This window comes from Plectrocnemia conspersa, unplaced genomic scaffold (genome assembly GCF_051122295.1).
Source record: "Plectrocnemia conspersa isolate PC_06_02 unplaced genomic scaffold, ASM5112229v1 ptg000013l, whole genome shotgun sequence".
In the NCBI taxonomy this organism is placed as follows: domain Eukaryota; kingdom Metazoa; phylum Arthropoda; class Insecta; order Trichoptera; family Polycentropodidae; genus Plectrocnemia; species Plectrocnemia conspersa.
The window spans coordinates 12,379,079-12,395,065 of NW_028277177.1; the positions used below are offsets into that span (position 1 = coordinate 12,379,079).

The following is a 15,987-nucleotide window of genomic DNA, read 5'->3' on the forward strand; positions in this document are numbered from 1 at the left end:
CTTACAACCGCTGCTTGAAGAGGGATGGGTCCGTGCTAGATGTTTCAAAATATGCATGCTTTATTGGACCATTTTGCTAAAAATCGGAAACATTTTAATGACTAAAAACTGTTTATGATTTTCTGTACTACTCTAATTGGCCTTACATTTATTTGCCTTGATAATCTAAAAAATCTAAAACCATAAAACTTCCACCATAAAATTTGCCTGTCGGCGAACTTAATTCTCATTTTTTAATAATCCGAAGAGATTTTTTTATCTTTATTTTGTTTGAAATATAAAAAATAAAGTACCAACAACTGTTATTTACAATTTTATCTACGATTCAGGTATAACTATGCCCGTAAAAAAAAATCGATTCGTAATCAATCGAAGTAGATCGATCCGTTCTTATCCTTTGATTATTCGCTTTTATTATAACAAATCATCATTCTTTTAATGTTATTTTTCTTCAGTAATCGAAAATTGAAAATTTTTTATTTTTCGAGAAATGAAAAACATCTGGGAACCAGAATGCTTTATTGAAGGGTATATGCTTAAGATCCATCGATATTTAGATTCAGGAAACCAAAGGTTAAAGTGTCTTATAGACATTGTTGATTTGTTTCTTTTTTCATTAGCGATTTTCATTTTATTAGACCTTTAAATTAGTTTCAAATATCGAGTTCTCGAATTTATATGATTATTCGAAGAGAAATTTAATTGCCATGATTCTTAAACGGCAACTCGGTATTATTTAATCAAATGGCGCCCTTAAAAGCAACCAGTCAGTTACTTTTCAGTAAATAACTAAAATATGTTAGAAATATAAAAATCATAAAATAGTTGTATTGATCTTTATAATTACTATTAATCGAAAATATATTTAGAATGTATTTATATTGCATTTTGTATCATAATTATCCGTTTTTGACGGTACTCTGTAATTTTTATACCGGTTTTTCAGTGGCCCTTGTTAGACGACACCGCAAAAATAAATTATTGCCCCCCAAATCGATTGGCGGTAATGTAATGTAAGTAGACGATAATTGAAGCTTTCGCGGCCAGCGGCGTGTCTCGATTCGTTTCATTATGTAAAAATAACATTTGCATTTTTAACATAATTGTGCGTTTAAAATTTTACGAGCCAATTGACCAAAATGTAGCGCTAATTGAATACTGGGCGTCAATCTTTCGACTTTCTATTTCTAATTTACAAATTCAAACAATACTCACAATTTTTCTCCGTATGGTAAACCACCGCCAGTTGTTCATCTCTGATGCCAGATGCCGTTACTCTTGAAGGTTCTCACGCCGAGGGCTGCTGGTTGTAAATGTCCCCATAAAAATGCGTGCAGCACGCGCTCGAGCCTTCCTTCCCGGAAGGTACGACGACCGGGAAAACTCTTGACGTACGCTTCGCCATATAGGGATTATGCGCCCTTGACCTTAGAAGGAAACTTCCAAATTCAGCCGACGCCTCATGATGCTTCTTCTTCTTGACTTGCTGCGGTTGCGTCCCAATTGCATCTGAATAAATTAATAATATATTATTGTATTTGGCATTGTGACATTCTTAAGTATTACAATAACCGACTGAGTCATATTATTTTTTGAATATGACAAACCGAATTTAAAATAGGAATAGTGTTGATGAGTTATTTTCATGTGTGTTTAATTATGTTTTAAAATGATGTACTCTAAATGTTTAATGGATCACTTTCATTACATGTATTTTCCAAATAATCATATCATAAAAAAGTATGTTTACTTTAGCGACATTCTAACTGAACCTATTATATTATTTCTAATGCGTTACGTGTCATTTAACAAGTCGTTATATTGTGATATTATGTTTCAATACATGATTCGATTAGATATTGATTGATAAAATAATTGATTAGCCGACTGTTATTTAATATGACACGTATTTTTTAATATGCTAAAAACATAACGGTTAATCATTATAGAAAATGCAATAGGATTGTCTCCAATATACTAAACGCGAATACCGACACGTGCTATGATTTATGAATTCCTATTGCCAAAGATCACCTCAGTGAAGATGTGACGCATTTTGTATATAATATTATAAAAAAAATGAGATTTTTGGCAGTGATAAGCTGTTAACGAAAAGTAGAAATAGTAAAAACACTTGTTTTTTAATGAGCTTTCAACTTTTTCTGAGATACTTGACGACGTATATTTTTAAAAATGCGCTGCTTAAAATTGTCTTTCAGTTTATTTATTCTGTTTTAGAAATAATTCTTTAATACACCACTAAACGACACATTGCATTATTTTATAATATTAATATTTAAAATAAAGTTTGTTTCAATATGATAAATTAATTTAAAAAACATACATTTATATAAAATATTTGCTATATATAGTAGATATATTGAATATTTCTACTAGCGAAAATATAATTGATTTAACCTTAGTCTCTGAACTTTCATTAGGTCAAGTTTTGGTTTGGTGAATTGGTAAATTGGTTTAGGTAAGGCTTGGGTTTGAACAGAAAATGGACATTTGCCAACTCAAATTGAGTTTCATAGACATTTTAGAGCAACGTGTAGTTTCACTAGCGCTTAGTTAAATTATATTTTCGCTAGTAGAAATATATGTCTACCAGTGAAAATGTATTTGGATATGATTTCACTGAATCGCCCGTGAAAATAGCAGCATAGCTGTCACTTTTCTCCTTATCTAATGTATAAATATGTATATGTTTCATCATCCAAAAACATATCGATAGGTCCACTGCATGTGATAAGGATCTCGCGCGCGTTATATGCAGTTATGCGCGTTTTTGCCCCCGTACGGGGAATCCTCCTTCGGGCCGTGTCAATCACGCTTTACGGCCTCCGATACGAAACAAAACAGGATCGGTGGCCCGCGGTGATCCCACGGTTCCGGTGTGCGCAATAGTGGAAGAGGCAAAAAGTTGCGCGCATTGTCGGCTCATCTTGATGCCGGGCACGATCGGACCCCGGACCGGGCCCGGGCACGACCCTGTCGTCGCACTGAGACGTGCATTGTGTGTGTGCGTGTGCGTGCCCGCGCGCGCACACTGATAATTGATCGCGCACGCCCGATGATAAATTGCATAACCGTATTATTTATTTGATCGATTCTGGTTTGTTGTTATTATCAAAAGAAATATATGTGCGATAGGATTCGTATAAATTTATCGGTTTTAAGGGATTTGTTTGTGTGCCTGGTTTTAATTTCTATACAATATAATGTCACTATTCTTTTTACATGTACAAACTCCTATTATGGAGAATCTATCAGATAATGATTTTTTCCAAAATGATTCCCTATTGTTTTTGAAAACTAATGAAGAATATACTTCGAAACGTATATGTTTTTGCCTGTCGGTCAGTTCGTGCGGTACCCATTTTTTCACCTTTTTTAACTTATATAGTTTTTTTAAAATAATGCAGTTCTCTGACTAACAGTACCTTCGCCATATCTGAAATTGATATTTCGGATATGGTGAAGCATCAGTTTTTATTAAATTTTAAAACAATTATATAGTGATATGATATATGTATTATTTATTAACTTAATTTTATTTAATTGATTTTTTTTTAATTTATTTGGAATTATTCCTAGTTTACTTTGGTAAATTATTAAATGTTTTAAATGCAATATATTTGTAAGAATTTGTGCCAAACTTCTCATAAAATTGAGGGATGTGAAATCATCCGCAGATCTAATTTTATAATTTTTTTCCCTCTAGCATTTTTTTGATTACCATTATTAGTTCATATTTTGGAAGAATAGTTAGAGGCAAAATTTTAGTTTTCATATACATATATATGTATATGTATTTGTGTGAACATCAGAATTTTATTTTTAGCACTATTTTAAATCACCTCAGGTGATTTTAATTTAAATTTACTTGTAAATCATCAAACGCAAGACATATATGTTAGATGACTATGAATATGTGCATAATAAATGTTAAATCTAATTTTATATGCTTTAATATTTTGAAACCTGTATAAAATTTTTGATATTGGTAATACTTTTTTTATTATACAATCAATATGGTCATACAAATTTAAACTTTTATCTAAAAGTAGCCCTAATAATTTTATATTATCACTCTTTGTAATTAAAGAATTATTTACACTAATATTAATATCAAAATTATCATTATATATTATAAAGTTTTTTTTCATTAATTGGTAATTTGTTTAATCTTATCCATTCACTCTGCATGTTTATATATTAGTACTGTATTATTACCATACAGTTAAATACTTCCTGCAAGTTTACATAGGATTGAATCATTTATGTATAGATTAAATAATAAAGGTCCTAAAATAGAACCTTGTGGAATTTTATCACCTCACATTCGCTTTGTGTACCATTTATTGCAACTACTTGTTTATTATTTAAAAAGATTTTTAATAAATTTAGCGTTGATCCTACTATTTCAATATGTTTTAATTTCTCTAATAATATGTTATGGTCGACTGTGTCAAAGTCTATAAATAATGCTAAAGTGTTATTTTTATCTTTAAGTTTTGTCATATTTAATTAATTAAATCAAAAGCTGCATATTTTGCATTAGATTTGTTTCTAAATCCGTTTTATAGATGTTACAAAAAATTATGCTTTATAAAAATGTATTTATTCTATTGGCTAGAATTGATTCTAATTTTTTTGCTAGAACTGGTAAAACAGATTGTTAGTGAATTCTGTTTGCAATTTTTGGGCAATCAGGGAATATTCCCTTTTTCAAACATTTATTGAATAATTTTACTAAAATATGAGCAATGTGACTGTTAATTGATTTGATTGTTCAGTACAAGGCACTGAATTATTTTTTATTTGTTTGTATGCCTTATTACTTATTCTAATTTAATTTGGTGAAAATCAATAGATCTGTTAACTTGAGCTGATTTGTGATAGTGTTTATATCATTTATGTTGATTTGTATTTGATCAGATAGAAATGTTCAAACTAAGATAAAATTATTATTAAATTCATTGGCTATTATTTTTTTATCTGTAGTTAAATCTCCAGTAATATATTTTTTATAATTTTTTAAATATTTTTCCATATTTTACTTTTGTTTTTCTCCGATAAGCAGTTACAGCATTTCTAGCTAGATTTTTCTTTTGTGATGAAAAATATTCTATTTGTGATGACAAATATCTCTATTTTTAATCAAGTTATTTAGTTGTTCATTAAATCATGGAACGTTGCTTATATTTTAATTATCTGAACTTTATATTTAATATCTCAAGTTTTTTTATGGTTTATTGCTGTTTAAGTTAATAATACATATTAAAAACATAGGTGAATTAAAGAAAATAGATACATTTTACCTCAGCAATTATTAAACATAATTTTTTTAATGCTTGCTTTTACAACAGTAATTATTATCCATCTATTCATTTTTTTGAGAGTGATACAAATTATTTATTAATTAAATATTAAATTAATAAAATTATTTTTATGGTGTTATTTTAGTATTTGAAATTTACAAAAATATTTTCAACATGGCACCAATAGAATATTAATGTTTACAATAAGTTAAATGAAAATTGCTGACTAAAATTATTAAAAAAAAATGGGCTACTATATTCAACTTATCTGCGCCTTTGAGGAAATAACAGTTTAATAATATAATAAAATATTAAATATCGCAACAAATTTAGAATTAGCGATACATTACCATTTTTTTAAATATGCCATTAAAAAAATATGTCGATATTTTCTTTGATGAAAATGAAAATTTAAATTATAATAAATATTCTGAAAAGTCGTTAAGGCCTAATGGTTTAGCTTTTATGTTTATTTCTATGACGTTTATTGTATTTTTGGGTAGCTCTTAAAATATACAAATTTTGTTGCGGTTTTATGTTGTAAGCTAGGTTTGTGAATGGTATAATTCAATTATCGCTTATGCAAATATCATATATTATGATATATTTTGTGCAAAATTTATGAAGCTTATGAAGAGCTTTTTAAAATTTTATGAGCAAAATCGCGCCTAGAATATGTGTATTTAACTTGCATCTCAATTAGTTAATGCAAAATATTGAGAATAGAGACGTGGTATTGTATCAACGTATTTTACCCAAACTCATTCTGGCACCTCTGCGGATTTTTCACAGAGAGCTCGGTTAACGATCGCACATATTTGGTCCGTGTCCGAAAACACATTGTCGGGATGCACTCCTTGGGATATTTAGTGTAATGCGTAAACTGTGTACCAGACTGCGGCTGGAATGCGACCGCAAATGTTTTCGAATTCCTATACGTCTTCCATCGATTCCACTTCGTTATCCACCCCATTCCGAGATTTATCGAATCGTTCTAGATTCGAGTCGAAAAATATTGCAGCTCGGTCATCTTTGATTGATTATTTAAGACCACTAGATGCTCCTCTGTACACGGATGGAAAATGCGGATAATTGAGGCAGAAGCCATCGGATGCTCGGCACGGGGCCGACTTCTTGGAATAACTCAAAGACGATTAGCGCGAGCATACGATTCCACAATCACTAAAACACTTTATTCGCTACCCATTTTACGCTGAGCGTGTCGCTATTTTCTCCGTATGGCTGGCATTTTTCTCCGCTTCATATGCCAGAACATGTCTCGGGATCAATTAGTAGTAAAGGCTCATATGTGTTTTTTGTGTATCATTATCGTGTTTTTTGTAATACGGTGAGCGACCCTGATGTCGAGTGTATAATTATTTTTGAATTATAATTGAGGTGTGTGTTGTTAAATAAAGGGTATCGGATATTGTTGCGAAAGTTGAGCTTTCGCGTTTAAAGCTCGTTAAAATTGTGTTGTGAAATGTTAAAATTAATAAATATGGTAAACAAATTTCGAGAATATATTTACAAGATCATTTGCTAATTATTTATCAATAATTATTCACTGCTGTCCTTATTGAAACCTTGCATTGTACCTGTGTATATGGTTATAATTAATTTGACAAGAAAAAATTGTTGTCAAATCTGTCTGAAAAAATATGCCAATCTCTGTTATTTTCCACAGATAATGTATTATTAAAAGTATACTTTCAACCATATATAAACATCGATAGCGTGTTGAGCCATCATAAAGCAATTTGATAAGATCCCAATTTGTCCTGCAGCTCTCATTTGACAACATCTAGGTATATCTTCTTACGCTGTTGCTTCTTTAATTGCTCTCGAATTTAACCAGAATATAAAAAAACAACATCGCCGCCTTCCTGGTTGTGTCGTCTGTCGTTCCTGTACCAATAAAGTTTTCCGCTTTTTTTTGATCCGGTTTATGAGCGCGTAAGGTCACCTGTCGGCGCACCTGCGTACGGTATGCGTAAGTCGGGTCGTTTAATTGGCCTTATAGCCGCAAGTCGGAGCCGGCACACGACGACGTTTCGACGGTCGTGTTCGTCTGTCTGTCCGTCGCTGGGCTGCTTGTTCGCGATTGTGCGTATTGTGCCAGGGATTCCGACCTACGTAAACGTATACGTATACACGAAGCGGTCTGCGTGTATATTGTATTTATTTCCGAAGACCAGTTTGTGAATCACCGGCACGACACGGGCTTGTGTGCAAATGTTCGCAGTACACATTTTGTTCGGCAGCGTCCGCGAACTGGACCACAATTAAAATTATTCAACTTTTTTGGAGTCGACGACGACGTCGAAGACGTTTCATTATCGGATCGATCGACGAAAGTCGACGCTTTTTGATCGCGTTGTGTATACCCACCGGCATGTGCGACTTTTTTTTATCGACGCTCCTTTTCTAAGGGATTGATAATACAAGTTCAAATTGCCCTTCGATGTTTTCTTGTAAGAGATGACAGTATATAAGTAAAACATATCAATTTTACGCACTGCATTCACTTTCTACATAAAATAGATAATCTTATTGTCAAAGCAGCAAAAACGCTCGTAAATTTATATAGCTTATTAACCACTTAAACGCCAGCGACTCACCGGTGAGTCGCTGATTTTTTTTATCAAATTAATTTTTTAAAGCTTTTTTTGTTAAAAAATAAATTTGTACAAATATTTTTCAATGTTTTACGACCATTACATAGGAAAGGGTGGGTCCGTGCCAGATGTTTTGAAATATGTATGCTTTCTTAGACGCTTTTGATAATAGTCGGAAATATTTTAATGGCAAAAAAACGATTTTCTCTACTACTATAATCGGCTTGAAAATGAGAATTATCAGTTATCGAGAATTAAAAACATCAATAAATTAAAATGCCTACTGCTATCTATTCAATCGTTCACTTTTTAAGAATTTAAATTAGATTTCGCATTGCTAGTATTCTGCTCAAAATACGGAAAGTCTGATGTAAATATGTATTGGATTTAATATAAGCGTGTTAAAATTTTCTCAGTTGCACTCTTAAGACCATAAAAAATATAGTTACTTGCCTTTTAATATCATCCTCCTTAGACAAAATTTTGCATATGTTGAAGAATAAATATATGCATGTATTTCTATTTATATTCCTTTATGTATTATATATTTGTATATTTTTCTGAAAAGCTGCCTTTAGGTTTGTGTATGTATGTTCAAAAATGGCTCTCTCGAACTATAATTACAGGTTTTTAAGCGGTAAAGCTAAATCTTAAGCAAAAGTAAAAAATAATGTAATATCTATTTTGAAAATTTACACTTGTCACCTCGTTAGTCGGAATTGGTGCTAATTTAGAACCACTGAATAAACAATGAGCAATCTTTTAAACGTTTCGAATAACATTACAAATGGAATTTTTAAGTAGCACTGATAAATACTAATATGATTAAGATCTTGCTCAATGATTGCTCATAAAAATGAGCTAAACTTAACATATAGTTTTAAGCAATGATTTGCTAAAATATTTTCTTTCGACAAAGTAGCGTAGTGATCATTGGTGGCACTGGGCTTGCACTTCTTCGCCTTGAGTCCATCTGACGACGGACGGTGGTTAGCGAGGTATTTTGGCGCCGCTCCACTGTGGCCACTCGTTAGGGATATGTTTGTTTATGCGTCGTTCGTACTCCTCCTGTCCTGACTCGACGATGATTTATCGCCGCATTTGCATTGCTTGTGTATTGTCTCCTTTGCGGCAGTGGCGCCCGCCCTAAATGCGAATACAATGCGGATAAAACGTCGTTAATTTATTGCCCAGAAGGGCTCTCGAGGGACAAAAAAGTTGCTGACGAAAAAACGTGCGTGGACGTAAAATTTCATTTAGGCACGAGTTGAACCTTATTAATCTGATTGTGCAATGTTTTGAGTGAAAGGCTGCTCTGACCGATGAAGTCATCGTTTGGAAATAGATCACTTATGGGCGTTTCATAGGATGTTTTTATTTTTCTATCGATATGATAAGTAAGAAACATATGATTTTTTTTTTAAATTTCAATCGTGTCTGTTTTTATAAAATACAACAATATTTGAATGGTCAATTAGTACTTAGGATTACATTAATACTTTATAAATTTAATTATGTCACGTTATATCACGAATGAATAATTAAAAATATATGTATGTGCGTTGAAAAATATTATTTATAAAAGGAAATCATTTTTTAATACAATTGTGATATTAGCCTATTGTAATATAATGGTATTATTGGAGCAAATAAATTGCTATTGCTAGAAACATGTCGATCTTGAGGCGTCAACTATTAGTCACAATGTAAACTGCTTCATGTATAAAACATCAACATTGCAATTGTTCAAAGTTAAAAAATAGGTATTGAGTATTTATAGCGTATAGATTAAAATAAAATAAATAATTTAACACGCAGGTATACTAGCTTTATTGGTGTTTGATATAATATTATATTGAACCGAATAGGGTCTTCTTTGAATTATAATTGGCTAAAAGTGTGTTATGGTTGTTTTATCTATAATATAATAATCACTTAGTAAAATAATTTTTACCTCATTTATATGATAATTTAGTTATAAAACTTTCGAATAATTAATACGACTGTTGTAGTCTTTCATCATTTTTTAAAGAGAGACGAAACTGTTTTGTAATAAAAAAATACATTCAAATTTATAAGTTATTTGGATATTGATCTAAATATTTAAATCTTTAATGCATTAAATCTTCTCATATAACACAATGACGATTATTTGCATTTTTCTTAATTATAGTGATTGTGGTCTGTAGTATGATTTATTAGATCTGTTTGTCTTAATAAGATCTTTCTTTTTCTTAGAAGGTTGCTGTGACCATGAGCGTTTCATATGTGTTCGCTCTTACGCGACATATTATAATTATATGGTTCAATTGAATCGCACCTGAATTCAGAACAATAACGTCGTATATATTCTATTCTAAATTCCTAAAATATTATTTTTAGCTAGAACTTCCATTATATTGTATTTCATATAATTATTATTCACATGCTTCTGTATTACGCTACATCTCATAATGGATTTGGAGTGAAATACCGAGATATTCGAAAGGCGTTGATTGTCTGCGTTAATCCCGTATTCAGATAGAAAGCATAAATCTCTAAACCACCATGACGGCACTGCTCAAACGAAACGTTTTCCTAATTCGACCGATCAAATGTGGGAAAACTCAACGAGCGCCCAGAGCGACGTCGCAATCAAGCGTGTCTGTAATTTGTGTACGGAAAAATATGAGTCACCCGTCAGTGGTGTCGGGTCCACTAAATCACCGGTGATTAGAGGTCGGCTCGCGAGAGCGATTGATTGACTTTTTCCATGGCGTCGATCATGTCATCCCGATCGTCGCCATATGTCGGCGTAATCGACGCGAAATATTGCCGCCCGCGGCGACTGGCCCGAAAACAACAATTTCAGCGGCCGTTTGATCGATGGCCCAGTAAACGATATGATGTTCGTGGAAACTCGATATGGGAACCGAACCGCGTTTATATGCCTAATAATTATACTATTTAGAATTGTGTCAAGGAATGGATTTTTGAGTATAAATACTACTGTTATTAGTGTTTCTTCTCGAGAAAGATGCCAAATCAAAAATTTTGATAAAGCCTTTTTTTGTTAAAAAATAAATTTGTACATATATTTTTCAATGTTTTACGAGCGTAGCATAGGAAGGAGTGGGTCCGTGTTAGATGTTTCAAACTATGCATGCTTTCTTGAACGCTTTTGATGGAGCATTTTATTGAAAAAAAAATGTTTACGATTTTCTGAACTAATCTAATCGGTCTTATATTTACTTTGGTAATTTAAGAACTACATACTCCATAAAATTTATCTGTCGGCAAACTTAAATCTTGTTTTTTCAATAATCTAAAGAGGTTTATCATTATGTTTTTTTTACTATTCGGCCTTATATTTGCCTTGGTAATCTAAAATCGATATTAATAATTAGATAATAAAAAGCGCTCCGCGTGAGAATAGGCAGATTACAAAAATGTATGGGGGTGTTTAAAATTTGACTGTCGACGAACTGAAATCTCGATTTTTCAATAATTTATTTTTATCTTGTTTGAAATATAAAAAATGTAAAGTAGCAGCAGTTGTTATTGACAAATTTATCTATGATTCGGATATAAATACGGGAGCTCAGATTTCCTTCGAGACTTGACGCTCTGTAATTAATTAATAAGTAGATCTTCGCGTTCATTATAACAAATTATCATCCTATTGAAATTTGTTTTCGTCAACAATAAAAAACTGTATTATTATAATCAAATATTATATATTACATATATTTAAAAATATAAATTCGAGATGTAAAATTGAGATTCTCATTTATCGAAAAATGAAAATATTCTCATTTCAGTTTTCGTTTTTATATAATCTAATTCTCATGTATCGATAAATCAGAATGATTAGTTGTTAGCCTTGTACTTTACTTTCAGAATAATCCAAAGTTATAATATTGTTGTATTTATAAAATTAGATAGTGTGTTATTGTGTTTATGTATAGATCTTAGTTATTAAATTATGTAAGATATGCTTTTTAAAAATGTGTATTTCTCGTATTTAAATATTTTTTACTCTAAACGCGTTTTATATTTTTGTTAACATGATTGCTGATTAAAGCACTTTAAAATTGTAGACGTGGTAATTTATGATATGGGTATATATTACATGATGGTTACAATTTGTTGACGCGTTGATTTTTCAACTAAAGGGTTAAATGAGGGAAAGCAAAATAGATAAGTAATGAAAAACGGCGTGTCATGTTTTTTATTCGCGTACACGTGATTTTTATCATTTTAAATATGAAATTGCGACCGTAAATTTTGTTACGTATTTAAAAGTAGCCCATCATTCTTTAAATATTAGTATTAGATTTATTTATTTTCGATTTTTAATTCTATTTTACATTAAAAAATATTGCTACAATTTTTTTCTTATGAACCGTAATTTTCTGTGAATTTATTGGCACTATTGCACTATTTTTTATAAAAAAATGCAGAAGAAATTTATACGAGTATAGTTGAGATATTTTAACGAAACTTAGTTTTAGGGTTAACAAACATATCGTAGTATTTTTTTCTGTGAATTGTTTTATTATTATGTAAATAGTTTCATTTGCTCGAGAAGTGTGAAATGATTTATATGTTACATTATTTAAAGAAAACTTCAAGATTTATAAAATTATTAAAAAACTAGGGGAACTGAAGAATTTAATATATTTATAATGATTAATTTTTAAAATAATAAATTATATGTACTATTAAATAATAAAATATTTTCATTTAAGTTTTTGGAGAATTTATGTTGTTTCATATATGGAATTAAAGATTATAATGCAATCTACGATCTGAAAAAAATCTTAAACCTTTAGTTGTTTTCTGCAATTTGTTTTTAATTTCATGAGAGTGACCTATCCCTTTTGACTTAACAGTCCAAGAAAGATCTGCTTTGTTTATTACATATTATTGAGCTTTTGATGTTTGCACATATAGTGAACTATAAAAATATATTAAATACATTTAAGACTCAAACCACTACCTTTTCAATCCCTCGATTGAGAAGTGGCTTTAGTGATTTTATTATATCATTTGTAGTTCAAGCAGCGCAATATTTATTTTGAATCTTGCACAACACTTCTCGTTTTAAATACCGTATATTCAATAAATAGGGCGCCAAAAGGTTAAATGCGATAATGACTTAATCGGTTGACGTGTCAATTTTCGTTGACCGCACGTGCAGCCAAGGGGTTAACACCGCATCATCATTACACCGACGAGACGTTTTTGTGGAGTGCGCGGGGCGAGGCAGCCTGCCAACTATTATATACTATAGCTTTCTCCTCACGGACTGCCAGCTGTGGAGGCTTTCGCCGTTAAAGGAAGCTTGTCTTGGCGTTCGGACGCTGGCGACCGCGGAAAAGTCTGCGTCCCGACGCTACGGGGCCGCGTCGCGAAAATCTCGCGGAAATCCGCGCAGGAACGCCGTCTGGCGAACGTTTTTCGCGTCATGTGCGTCGGCCGGCCCGGCGAACGGTAGCTTTGTTGACTCACGCGCCGGTCGGCGGCAGGGATCGCCAAGGCGAGGGGCCGCGGTCCGATCACGGCACTATTCGAAATATATAAAATTACTTTTTGATAAATAGTTCGTGCTTATTGCGCAATTAAGTATTAAAAGAACCTCATTATAATATATTTGATTCTTTCATTTTATGAAATTATTTTTTTCTGAAGCTATGAAATAAAAAATATATTAATGATTTATAATATTTAGTAACTAAAAATAATTTTGAAGTTTATAATATCTTTTAGGGTTCTGTTCCATTTGTATTATTATGTATTATAAATCGTAGATTGGCAACAGACACTAGTTCGAAAAAATCTAGGAATAATATTTTACAATGAAGCAACCGCTTAGACTTTAAAATTAAATAGTTTGTAACTACAACTCACATTAAATTTATTTGTGAATATTCATATAATTTTAAACAAAAAAATGTTTCAATAAAAAAAATATAAAAATTCTCACTACGCTTCATATAAAAAAAATGTTTTTTTTTTACAAATTGCTTCAAAATGATAAAAAATATTTTTTTAACAAATAAAAATTTATGAAAAAAAATATTTTCAAAAGCGCGACTAATTATATATCAATTCTAATTTTAGCTGCAAAATAACAGCTTACTGCCAAATACTTAGAGTGACATATATTTTAAGTTTTTACGACGTTTTAGTTAATATATAAAGCAGCTCAAAAAAATTATCTGCGGAACAAAATATTAGTTTTATTAATTAAAACTAAACTATATTTTCACCGATCTAAAAAGTTACCGTTTTTTTTTTGTTTATAATGGCCAATACGATAGACCAGTGGTATAAGTCAGTGAATAATACCAGAAAGACCTGGGTTACAAATCCATATGGACTCATCAAAATTATTGATTTTTATATAAATATAATTTTGATCACCCATAATACATAAGGGTGTCCTAGATTCTCCTTATCTCTCAGATGCACAATATATTGTGATTAATAATTGAAATAAAATCGAGCTAGGTAGCGCATAGCTACTACTATTGATTTTAAGCTGTAATAATAGTTTATGATTAATAAAACTGACCTCACTGATTGACAGACTTTGATTTCAGCCTATTTTTTCACTACTTATTTAGTAGTTGTTTATTGTGTTTACTTTGTTGTAATATTTTTATAAATATTTTTTTATTGGAAAAAAATACCAATGGATATTTTTTTATTGATTTTGCCATATAATCTGTTTTTTGTTGCCTCTTTTATTTATTATTATTAGAATTCAAATAGTGAGCTTAATATAATACAAACTTAATACAACATTAAATATCTAAAACCTGAAATGATACTGTAAAAAAGTAATGTTAACGTAACGTATAGCATTAATAAAAAATTAAACTCTCTCTTAGAATGTTATTTTTAGTGTTTATTTTACTGGTTTTTACTTTTATTGTCTTTTTACTTATAAATTGTAGTTTGGAAGAGTGTTTTGATTATTAATCATATTCTGATTAATTACTAAAGTATATTTTTTTATATAAGTATTATATTTTCAATTTACTACGTTAATGTACTGAAAATATACTTTTGCAAACAATGAATGTATCGTTAATAATATTTCTTATTTAATCAGATTAATTGTTCATTGCAAAAGTTATAAAGCATTCATTGATATAAATGTTTTTTTTTTAAATTTTAAATCGTATTAGATATAAGCATTATAAAAGTACAATTAAATTATCTATGTAAAAAATGGTTAAGATTCAACTATGCGTATGTTATTTTATATATTTCCGATATAAAACAATATTTAGCTTTAAAAACAGATTGAGTTGTGAAATATTTTTGGTTTCTATTTTCAGAGCTCGCTAATGCAATGTATTTAAAAAATATATTTTAACTTTTAATTGAATCTTTAGTTTGGTTACTGTATAATATTTTCTTCATATATTATGGGTGTTGACAAGAATGCCTAAACATGAGTTTTTTTGGAAAATATTTGATTTAATGTTGCTTTTTAAGTACATAAATTCGCTGCTGAGCAAAATTCAGTGTATTGGATTGTTATATTTTTGGCATGATAAGGGCGCATTTTATACATTTAAATAAAAATAATGCTTATAACTGATTAAATAATTTGGAAAAGAAACATTTGTATCAATACCTGTAGTCTATAACTATTGCAAATCAAATATTTACTTAACTAAAACAATTACAATTTTTTCGTCATAAGAAACGCTAAGCACGTTGTGCGTCTCATGCTCTTAAAACCAGTAACATAAACAACCGGCGCCCACTGTATGCTATATTATGTACATTGCTTATTTACATCGTGTATTGCACAATACGAACGAAGTTTATTTATATTATGAAAAATAATGATGTGAAACCTCATTAGTGGCAAAAAACAAGCTAAGGTCAACTGAGTTCGTAGACATGTGTTGCTATTTAGAACTGATTCACCGTGCCAAACGTGAGTAATTAATTTCATCGGCGGGTTAAAGGTGGATTTAACATATATATTTAAGCCGACCCCCGATTTGTAAGGTATGAGCCATTAAATCACCATGCGG

The 15,987-nt window shown here is 30.7% G+C and overlaps 1 protein-coding gene and 1 long non-coding RNA gene across 3 annotated transcripts in view; one reads left to right on the plus strand and one right to left on the minus strand.

Moving 5' to 3' along the window:
- Window positions 1–15,987, plus strand: part of bs (serum response factor blistered) — a 116,578-nt gene that overhangs the window by 37,755 nt on the left and 62,836 nt on the right. The window lies entirely within an intron of this gene.
- The window catches only part of LOC148227311 (uncharacterized), a 31,479-nt gene that overhangs the window by 10,818 nt on the left and 4,674 nt on the right, over window positions 1–15,987 (minus strand). Inside the window, exon 4 of the long non-coding RNA XR_015812053.1 lies at window positions 1,216–1,509. This is a non-coding gene — a long non-coding RNA (uncharacterized LOC148227311). The remainder of the gene's footprint in view (window positions 1–1,215; window positions 1,510–15,987) is intronic.